This window comes from Podarcis vaucheri (genome assembly GCF_965113315.1).
Source record: "Podarcis vaucheri genome assembly, chromosome: 9".
Lineage (NCBI taxonomy): Eukaryota > Metazoa > Chordata > Lepidosauria > Squamata > Lacertidae > Podarcis > Podarcis vaucheri.
In genome coordinates, this window is record NC_138767.1 from 23,742,447 (window position 1) to 23,753,899 (window position 11,453).

Consider the following 11,453-nt stretch of genomic DNA (forward strand, 5'->3'; position numbering starts at 1 on the left):
GCAGACTTAGCCAGTTACCCTCCCAATTAAGGACCAAAAGCCTGGGTAAATAGAAGTGGTTTTGCTGGGCCTAAAAACAAACAGTGGGGGCATCAGGGCTGCTGCCTGTAAGATAATGATGAAACTGTTGGCCAAAATAGGTCCTTAATTAGACAAACAGTAGTTATTGAGCTTTCTCAGTGCATGTAGGATGACAGTGAAGAGTGTGTGCTGAGCTATTCATGAGACGACATTTTGTTTGGATTCCCACCCTGAAGTGAGTGCAGAATTTTACTTTGCAGCTCTGTTAAGAATGTGATGCATATAGAATCCTTAAATTGATGGTGCCCATAATCGAACTTCTCATGTCCCTTGATGAATGAATGGATTTTCTTGCTTTGTTATCTGCTACATTTGTACCCCACTTTTTTTCTCTAAGGAGCTCAAGGTGGCCTACATAATTCTCCCCCTCCTCATTTCATCAATGATGATCACTCACTGAGCACAAGGGAGGCTGGGAGGCTTCCCATTGGGTGATTACATGAATCACCAGAAGGTTGCATGTCCAGGGCAAGACGTTCCCAGAAACACTCTTGAGAGTGGGCAATTATTAGCGTATTTTTTGCCCTATAGGACGCACCTTTTCCCCTCCAAAAATGAAGGGGAAATGTGTGTGCGTCCTATGGGGCGAATGCAGGCTTTCGCTGAAGCCTGGAGAGCGAGAGGCATCGGTGCGCACCGACCTCTCTCGCTCTCAAGGCTTCAGGAAGCTATCCGCAAGCCTTGCGAGCCCGGCGGGAATTCCTGCCGGGTTCCCAAGGCTTGCGGGCAACAGCCTGCAGCCCAAAGCACGGGGCGCCCTCCGGAGGGCGCCCCGTGCTTTGCGCAGATGTCCGCAAGCCTGTTCTGGGGGCTGGGGTCGGGGGAAGCTCGGGCTTCCCCCGGCCCCAGCCCCGCGGCTGGGGGGGGGATAAATTTTTATTTATTTATTTTCCCCAAAAAACCGAGGTGCGCCCTATGGGCCAGTGCACCCTATAGGGCAAAAAATACGGTAATTATACCACGTCTTGACAGTCTTTACTCTTAACAAGCCATAAAAGTAAGACTCTGGGATGTAAGCAAAACATGATTTTTTAAAAATTTGGGAACAACTGTGGCTCTGTTGCCAGAAATTGCTTCTCATTACCTATCTTTTCTTTTTTCCAGATTTGTTTTGTTCAGATTCTCCAGATTTATACAGGCTTTGGAACTGCCAGTCAAATCTGTGCTGCATCTTTTTAGTTCACCTCCTGAAACTGAGTTGGCTGCTAATGTGTTTCAGTTCTTGTTTCATAGATATCAGATAACCAGTGGCAGTTTAATTATTGCCACCCCATGGCATTTAGCTAATTTTAAATGCCGTACTCTGCTCACTACACTCTTTTAAAAAAGACACTGTGACTAAAACCACAGCCAAACCCTTATAAAAAATACACTGTTTTTGAAGTTTTCTTAAGAAAGAGACTGGAGGAATTAAAACAAGCAACAAGCCATTGCACAGAATTGAAATTCCATGGCTGCAGTTCCCTGCCCACTTAACTGAGAGCAAGCCCCATTGAACTGAATGAATCTTACTTCTGAGGAGACGCATACAGCTTTACATTTTGGCATTAACTGGCATACAGAATTCAGGTCTGTGAAACAATGGTATCCTTCTCAAAGTGTTTTTCACGTAGAGTGGTACCTCGGGTTAAGAACTTAATTCGCTCCGGAGGTCCGTTCTTAACCTGAAACTGTTCTTAACCTGAGGTACCACTTTAGCTAATGGGGCCTCCCACTGTCGCTGCACAATTTTTGTTCTCATCCTGAAGCAAAGTTCTTAACCTGAGGTACTACTTCCAGGTTAGCGGAGTCTATAACCTGAAGCATCTGTAATCTGAAGTGTCTGTAACCCAAGGTACTGCTGTAATCCAGTCAAGTGTGTGAAGAAACTCCTGAAGTACTTCTCCCAGGGTATGAATCGCTCTCTCTTTTAAAAAAACAAAAACAAAAACCCAAACCTTTAGTTTTAACCTTGACTCAAACAACCTGAAAACATCTTCATGTAATTGACAGATTTCAGTTCAAGACATATGAATGGACCCAATTACCATTCTACCCCCCACCCCACCTCCATCTTATGTTAGTTACTACAATGCTGACTGCCATGGTCAGACAACATGATTGCCTGAAGGGGCACCATATTCTTTTCTTTTCTTTTTCTTTATTTAAAATTATTTATTTATTAAATTTATATACTGCTTGCTTGAGGGAGAAAAAACTCCAAGCACTTTACAAAAGCCATATAAAAACAAACATTAAAAGCAAGTTACATGAAAAAAACAACAACAACATGAAACCAGCAATTTTAAAGCAATTTAGCAGTGAGACAGTGGGTCTGGCCGTTAACCAGAAGGTATGTGTTTTGAGCTGTGGGCAGGATTCCTGCATTTTAGGGGGTTGGATTTCCAACAGGTGTCCCTTCCAACCCTACTATTGCATTATTCTGCCAAAAACATGTGTTAACATTGCATGCTAAAATTACATATAATACAGTGGTATCCAGAATCCCAACGGTTTCCACAAGTTTTTTGGAATGGTAAGGCTGCAGTCCTAACCCCACTTAACTGGGTGTAAACCTAATTGAATTCAATAGGACCTACTCCTGAGTAGAAATGGTTAGGATTGTGCTGTGAATCTACTAAGACAGCAGTCCCCAATCGTGGGTCTGTGGACCCCAGGAGGTTTGTGTAACCCACCCTGGGAGTCCGTGACACATACCCATCAACTGTCTGTCACATCCCATTTTTCAGAGGGCATGCTCTCAGGTGAGAGCACAGTGCCCAGAAATGTGTGAGACGCACATCTCATGGGAGATCATGGTGCCCAAAAATATGTGTTTAGGGACCACTGTGCTCTCATGGCTCTCATGGCTCTGGAAAACACACAACCCAGTTGTGTGCTGGGACATGCAGCATTCACATAACCAAAACTGCCACTGAGATATCAACATTTTCAAAAGTAGGGGGTCCATGGCTTGGCTTTTGAAAAAACAAGAAGTCTACAATAGTTTGCCAATTGGGAAACACTGTGGTTAACAAGATATCGTTCCTGACAGTTCTTATCGCAAAAGTACTACAAAAGAAATGCATGCTGTTTTGAGATGAGACAGTAAACATATTTCTGTGAGTAAATATGTCTGTGTGTTGTGACTCGAGATACAATCTGCAGGTTGAATGGATGGCTATTTCTGCATAGGGAAGAATATTCCCTACATGTAGAAGAGTAGCATGTCAGGGAGAAGGATAGGTGTGGCAACTTGTTTTCTCTGTGCGGTGTTTTAGAACAGAGAATCAAGGAATCATGGGAGTCCTTGCTTGAAGTGTTACAGACCACTTGTTATTATTTCACCAGTATTATCATTATTCTAGGGACGCGGGTGGTGCTGTGGGTTAAGCTAAAGAGCCTAGGACTTGCCGATCAGAAGGTCGGCGGTTCGAATCCCCACGACGGGGTGAGCTCCCGTTGCTCAGTCCCTGCTCCTGCCAACCCAGCAGTTTGAAAGCACGTCAAAGTGCAAGTAGATAAATAGGTACCACTCTGGTGGGAAGGTAAACGGTGTTTCCGTGCGCTGCTCTGGTTCGCCAGAAGCAGCTTAGTCATGCTGGCCACATGACCTGGAAGCTGTACGCCGGCTCCCTCAGCCAATAAAGCGAGATGAGCGCCGCAACCCCAGAGTCGGTCATGACTGGACCTAATGGTCAGGGGTCCCTTTACCTTTACCTATTATCATTATTGTAAAGCCTGATTAACAATGTGAGGCAGCTATGATGATGATGATAATGATAATGATAATAATAATAATAATAATAATAATAATAATAATAATAATAATAAATGAATGCTCATGAGGACTTTGCCCTTTGCACTTAGCTGCCAGAGTGCTTTAGAGATTGTTGGGGATTCTGCAGAGCTTAATTTTTAGAGAAAAGGATTGATAGATGTGCAGGACATTGGGAAAGAGGTTTCTGCCGGAAGGCAAGCACTATGTGTCAGTTTAGATTAATATCTCAGAATAAATACAGACGCTGTCATGGGTTTGTCATCTAAACAGTAGAAGAAAGAGAAATCCTGAATAGCTGGTTTAGCAGAAGCCGCACCTAAGAGCTGAATTATTCTTCCTCCTTTGCTTTTGAAGAAGTGGATCTTAGGTATTTGAGGGCAGAACTGAGAGACTACTTTGTAATTTTGTATCTGTAGGAGAATGTTGCTTGAAAGTGCATCAAGGCATGGCAGGACACAGCAGTGGCCCATAGGCCTCGGAGTTGCTTGACTGATGCGAGCAAAAGTTCCTGTGCTTCAAACAGAGATTGAGTTCAAGAGGAAGACAGGATTCCTTTTTGGAATACAGCAGTCTTGAGTTGTAAACCTCTTATTTCTGAAGTTCTTCACTGTCGAATGACTCGGGAGTAGTCCTCAAGAAGTGGTGCATCTGACTATCTGAAAAGAATGTATTGCCTTAGATAACCTTACTTTAAAAGAAAAAAGGAAGAGAACAGCAATGGAGCAGAAAAGAAGGAAAACTGAAAAAGGAACCCTTTTGCTGGACTTTGATAAACACTATGAAGAGCAGGACCCGTTGCATATGCCATTGCTTCCTGAGGGCTAGGGTAGAAATCGCTCACTGCTTCTTGCTGTTGTTGTTTAGTCATTTAGTCATGTCCGACTCTTCGTGCCCCATGGACCAGAGCACCCCAGGCACTCCTGTCTTCTGCTGCCTCCCGCAGTTTGGTCAAACTCATGCTGGTAGCTTCGAGAACACTGTCCAAACATCTCGTCCTCTGTCGTCCCCTTCTCCTTGTGCCCTCAATCTTTCCCAACACCAGGGTCTTTTCCAGGGAGTCTTCTCTTCTCATGAGGTGGCCAAAGTACTGGAGCCTCAGCTTCAGGATCTGTCCTTCCAGTGAGCACTCAGGGCTGATTTCCTTCAGAATGGATCAGTTTGATCTTCTTGCAGTCCCTGGGACTCTCAAGAGTCTCCTCCAGCACCATAATTCAAAAGCATCAATTCTTCGGCGATCAGCCTTCTTTATGGTCCACCTCTCACTTCCATACATCACTACTGGGGAAACCATAGCTTTTACTATACGGACCTTTGTTGCTTCTATGGGTATTTAAAAAAACAAAACAAAACTTGATAGTACTCCTCCAATAACCAAACAGTATGAAATGTCAGTGAACAAAATGGCTGCATTTAAATAGAGAAGACAAAACACAGTGAAATAAAACTTCTCAGGTCTGCAATACCTCAAGGAGCGCCTCTTCCCATATGAACCTACCCAAACCCTGAGATCATCTTCTGAGGCCCTTCTTCATGTACCTCCTCCTGAAGAGGTCAGGAGGGTGGCAACAGGAGAACGGGCCTTCTCTGCGGTGGCTCCCCATCTGTGGAATGCTCTCCGCAGGGAAGTTCACCTGGCGCCTTCATTATACACCTTTAGGCGCCAGGCAAAAAAGGTTCCTTTTTAACCAGACCTTTGGTTGATCTGATTGACATCCTATGCCCTTTTAAAATGTGGCTCTTTTTCAGGGGGTGTTACTGGGTTGTTTTTATTTTCATTATATATTGTCAGGGAACTGACATCAGAGGGAAAGGAGGTGATAGGGCTCCCAGAGACTGGGAGAGACTCAACAGCCAAAGCAGGGACCAGCAGGGGGAGCGCGGGGTCTCTGGAGGAGGATCTCAGGGATACTGAGAGAGATGCAGCAACGCAGGCAGGAAGCAGGGGGGAGAAAGGGGTGAGAGACACGTCCAGTGAAAATAGTGGGGAGGTGTCAGAAGCAATTGCAGGGAGACCCATGCTTCGTCGGAAGCTGTCACGTCGTGAGTCCAGGAGACGTGTTTCCGTTAAGGAACTTCTTTGTTGGAGGCGTTTCCGCAAACAGCCACTGTCGGACACTAACAGTGACTAGAGCAGACATGTCTGAGGAGCTCTGTCACACACAGAGGTTTGTGGGGCCGCACAAACTCTGAAGGGGCACCCTTTTAAGCACAAGCAGCTAATCATCCCCTGATAGCAGTCCGACAGTCTTTGTACGCTGCCTGTGCAGGAGAAAGCATCATGAGCGACCCAGCCGGAGCCGGAGGAGCAGGGGGAGGAGCTGATCCAAGCTTGGAAGAAAGATGCCGAGCATTGGAGGTCCAACTGGCGCTGCAGACGGCGAGGCTCGAGGAGAGGAGGGCTCAAGATGCAGACAAGAAGGGGAGAACCACTCAGTTCCCCAGAAAGGTACCAGGATTGGTGCAGAAGTTTGGGGGGGACCCCAAGGATTACCATGCCTTTAGGACTGAAATGCAATATGCCCTGAATGTCCAGTTTGATGAGTTCCCTGATGAGGAATCTCGAGTTGCTTTTGTAATTGGGCATCTTGAGAAGGGCGCGCGGGACTGGGTTCGACCCCTGATGGCAACGCACAACGATATCCTAAAGGACACTATGAAATTTTTTCGTGCAATGGATATCATGTTTTCCAGCGACGTTGAGGAAGGGTTGGTGCGCAGACAGTTAATGGCTTGCAAGCAGGGAAGCAGATCTGTCCGTGAGTACTGGACTGAATTTACCATGCTGATTCACAGATTGGGGTGGGATTTATCGGCAGCACCCATTCAGATGCTATTTGAAGAAGGTCTTTCTTCAGCTGTGAAAGACGAGCTAGCCAGGAGCCCCAGGGCGGTGTCTATGGATCAGCTGACCAAATCTGCGCTGACCATTGGAGCGCGCCAGGAGGCAAGAGCCTTAGAGAGGCGGGAAGGAAGAGGGGAACGTTGGAAGGAGTTACGCATTCCAGACATTCCTGAGCCAGCTTTCCCGCCGGCAGAGCCGATGGAAATCGGAACAGCCCGCGCGCGCGCAGTTTCAAAGCCCAGTGAGGGGGCGAAGAAGGAGGGAAAGGGAGCCCGGAAATGCTATCTCTGCCAACAGCCAGGCCACTTTGCCAGAGTCTGCCCCCAGAGGAAGGAATGGCAAGGAATGGTGGGGGCTGTTGAGGGGGAAGAGCAGGGAGAAACGGAGCAGGTAAAAGCCAACGCCTGGTTGCCATCAGGGCACTGCAGCCAGGCCAAAGAGCAGTGAAAGTGCCCCTTCCCCAAGTGCCAGTGCCAGAAGCTCCTCGACCGGCCCTAGTGATTGAAGTGTCGCTAGAGCTGCAAAATGGACACCCCCTAAAAATAAAGGCACTGTTGGACTCAGGCAGCTCCTGCAATTTTATGAGCAAGGAGTTTGCTGCTGAACACCAGATACAGACTATCCCTTTAAGCAACCCCCTGCAGGTGACCACGATTGATGGCAGGGAACTGTTGGGAGGAGGAGTCAGCTTGCAGACCATCCCAATGATAATGAGGGTGGCAAGGCACACAGAACTGATAGCTTTCAATGTGGCCACCTTGGGAGGTGCTCCCATTATTTTGGGAATGAGCTGGCTAGCCCTACATGATCCGCTGGTGGGCTGGCATCAAAGAGTGGTTTCCTTCGGTTCCGCACATTGCTTAGAACACTGCAGGGGGGAAAAGGGGTCAGCAGGGGCCCAAGCCACCCTGGCAGGGACTGAAGTAGTGGAGAAGGGAAAGGTGCCACCACAGTATGCTGATCTCAGCGACGTGTTCAGCGAGAAGGAAGCTGACCAACTACCTCCGCATAGACCCTTTGATTGCCAGATCAATTTACTCCCTGGAGCACAGCTTCCTGTAGGCAAGTTGTATGCCATGTCAGACAGGGAAATGCAGGAGTTGCGAGCGTTCATTGACAAGAACCTGAAGAGGGGCTTCATCAGAGAGTCCAAAGCAGCGGGGGGTAGCCCAGTGTTTTTTGTGGATAAAAAAAACACGGACAAGCCGAGACTGGTATGTGACTTTCGGGCCCTAAATGCAGTGACAGAGCCGGCGGCTTTTCCTATGCCCAGGATTGATGATATTATGACCAGGGTGCGGAAGGGAAAGATTTTTACAAAGCTGGACCTAAGGGGGGCGTACAACCTGATACGTATAAGGAAAGGGGATGAATGGAAGACCACCATGTTCACCCCTTTGGGGGCATTTGAATACTTAGTTATGCCTTTTGGATTACAAACAGGCTCCGCGTGTTTTCAAGCTTTCATGAACCACGTACTGGGGCCTTTGCTCTACAAGAATTGCGTGGCCTTCTTAGATGACGTGTTGGTGTATTCGGAGAATGAGGAGCAACATGTGAGAGACGTTAGAGAAGTGTTGAGCAGGCTGCAAGCCAACAGACTGTGGGTGAAACTGGAGAAGTGTCAGTTTCATACCAAGGAGGTGGAATTCCTGGGGTACCGCTTGTCAGATAAGGGGTTGGCCATGGATCCCGGCAAGGTTCAAGCGGTGCTGGAATGGAAAACACCCAAGACCAAGAAGGATGTGCAGAGGTTCCTAGGGTTTGGAAACTTTTATCGTAAGTTCATCCGCAACTTCGCCCACCTGACGGCGCCCATCACGGACTGTCTCAGCAGCAAAAAGAAGTTTGTTTGGACGGGGGAGGCGGAGCGAGCGTTTGAGGAACTGAAAAGGGCCTTCGCCTCTGGCGAACAACTTCTACATGTGGATTTACAAAAAAAGCTGAGGGTCGAAACAGACGCGTCGGACAGAGCTATAGGGGCGGTGCTTCTTCTGCAGCCGGGGAAGGAGGGGTCTGAGTGGCGACCGTGTGCCTTCTTTTCGCGGAAGCTGAACAAGTCTGAGAGGAACTACACGGTGTACGACCGGGAACTTCTTGCAATTTATGAGGCCTTCCGGAGATGGAGGCACCTACTAATTGGTGCACAACAGAAGGTGCAAGTGTGCACGGACCATAAGAATCTAGAGTATTGGAGAACTGCGCGAGTGCTCAACCAACGGCAGTTGAGATGGGCCCAGGAGTTCTCCAAATTTAACTTTGAGATTTGTTACGTACCAGGCCCGGAGAACGTTAGGGCGGACGCTCTCTCACGCAAACCTGAATATTTGGAGGGAGAGGGTGTACCCGAAGAGACCCATGTCATTCCCGAGGACCGCTGGGTGTGTGGGGCGGCATTGGTGGGGCAAAGGGAACTGGTAGAGGGAACGGGGCAGGATGAATACGCCCAGGACAAACTCAGGAGTCTTAGGAGGGAGGGAGACAAACCCGGGGGTTTTGAGGAGAGAAATGGGGCGTTGTACTACAAGGGAGCGTTATACATACCTGAAGGGGAATTGAGGGAAAAGGTACTCAAGCAACTGCACGATAACCCCACAGCAGGGCATTTTGGGCAACACAAAACCATGTGGCTGGTTACCAGGGAATTCTGGTGGCCCAAGGTCAGGGAAGATGTGCGTGAATATGTGAGAGGGTGTGACCGATGCCAACGAGCCAAGGGGGAGAGGCGGGCACCGGCAGGTTTATTAGAACCACTACCCACGCCGGAAAGACCGTGGGAGGCAGTGGCAATAGATTTTATGACTGATCTGCCCAGGTCCAAAGGGAAAACAGCCATTATGGTGGTGGTAGATCTGTTAACCAAGATGGCCCACTTTATAGCCTGCTCACATGCGGTCACAGCAGAAGAAACCGCCAAATTGTTTGTGGAAAATGTGTTTAGGTTGCATGGCGCCCCCTTGAGGGTGGTTTCGGACCGAGGGAAACAATTTACTTCCAGGTTCTGGAGGAAGCTCATGAGCTTACTGCAGGTAGAGGTTAATTTCTCTACTGCCCGTCATCCAGAAACCAACGGGCAGGCGGAAAGAGCTAATGGTGTCCTCCAGCAATATTTGAGGTGTTATGTTAATGACAGAGAGAATGATTGGGTGGAGAAGCTGGCGTTGGCAGAATTTGCTTACAACAATGCAGAGAACGTGTCCACGGGGATGAGCCCTTTTTTGGCCAATCACGGGTGTCATCCCCGAGCCTTCCCAGGGGGGGAGGGGGAGAACTGGAGTGTTCCAGCAGCAGAACAGTTCGTTGAAGAAATGGAAGCGATCCATCGCCAACTCCAACTTAATTTAAACCGGGCGAAGGAGGAATATAAGAGGCAGGCAGACAAAACCAGAAGGGAAGGGGAAAGCATTAGGGTGGGAGACCAGGTGTGGCTGTCCACCCAAGGGTTACCATTTAAAGGAGGTTGTAAGAAGTTAAGACCCAAAAGACTGGGCCCATTTGAAGTCACGCAACAGGTCAACCCAGTGGCTTTCAGACTCCGGTTACCGAACCACATGAAGTTGCACCCAGTGTTCCACAGATCGTTGCTGTCACCGTATATAGGGGACAGAGAGGGGAGGGTCAATAGGGGACCAGCGATGGAGGAAAAAGAACACAGCTACCATGCAGCGGAGATCCTAGATTCCAGGTGGAGGGGAGAGCAAGTAGAGTATTTGGTAATGTGGGAAGGGGAACCGGAGTCGGAAAACACCTGGGTCAGGGCAGAGGATGTAGATGACGAGGTTCTAATTGAAACTTTTCATCAGAGATTCCCTCGAAAACCCCAGCCAGTGGCGAGGTTCCGGAGGGAATACTTCGCCACCACAGACGAAGAAGAGGAGTTGGAGGGGTTCTCTGATTCCGAGGTGGAGGAGGATTCAGCGAGTCGGAACAAAGACCGATGGAGGGAGATGTTCGAGACGTCGGAAGATGAAGAGGATTCGTTTCGGGGTTTCAGATCCTCACCGCCCAGAGGAGAGGGAGGGGGCGGGGGGGAAGGGGGCCCTGGAGGGGAGGTGGATGTCAGGGAACTGACATCAGAGGGAAAGGAGGTGATAGGGCTCCCAGAGACTGGGAGAGACTCAACAGCCAAAGCAGGGACCAGCAGGGGGAGCGCGGGGTCTCTGGAGGAGGATCTCAGGGATACTGAGAGAGATGCAGCAACGCAGGCAGGAAGCAGGGGGGAGAAAGGGGTGAGAGACACGTCCAGTGAAAATAGTGGGGAGGTGTCAGAAGCAATTGCAGGGAGACCCATGCTTCGTCGGAAGCTGTCACGTCGTGAGTCCAGGAGACGTGTTTCCGTTAAGGAACTTCTTTGTTGGAGGCGTTTCCGCAAACAGCCACTGTCGGACACTAACAGTGACTAGAGCAGACATGTCTGAGGAGCTCTGTCACACACAGAGGTTTGTGGGGCCGCACAAACTCTGAAGGGGCACCCTTTTAAGCACAAGCAGCTAATCATCCCCTGATATATATATTTTGTGGTTTTTATGTTGATCATTTCTGTGAACCATCCTGAAACCTCCGAGTATAGGGCGGTATATAAATTCAATAAATAATAATAAAATCTAAACTTGAAGTCACCATTAAGTAAAGCAGGTTGCTATTTGAATTTGAATTGCTGCTGATAAAGTATTTAATGGTTCCAGACCTCATACTTTATTTGGAAAGAAGACTTGACATTGTGTTGTAATTCTGTCCATCACAGATGATCTCCTAGTAAATTTATTGTGC

The 11,453-nt window shown here is 48.3% G+C and overlaps 1 protein-coding gene and 1 long non-coding RNA gene across 3 annotated transcripts in view; one reads left to right on the plus strand and one right to left on the minus strand.

Annotated features, from left to right (window-relative positions):
• TET2 (tet methylcytosine dioxygenase 2) overlaps positions 1-11,453 on the plus strand; it is a 78,525-nt gene that overhangs the window by 15,540 nt on the left and 51,532 nt on the right. The window lies entirely within an intron of this gene.
• The window catches only part of LOC309540360, an 18,015-nt gene continuing 7,776 nt past the window's right edge, over positions 1,215-11,453 (minus strand). Inside the window, exon 3 of the long non-coding RNA XR_014223216.1 lies at positions 1,215-1,987. This is a non-coding gene — a long non-coding RNA (uncharacterized lncRNA). The remainder of the gene's footprint in view (positions 1,988-11,453) is intronic.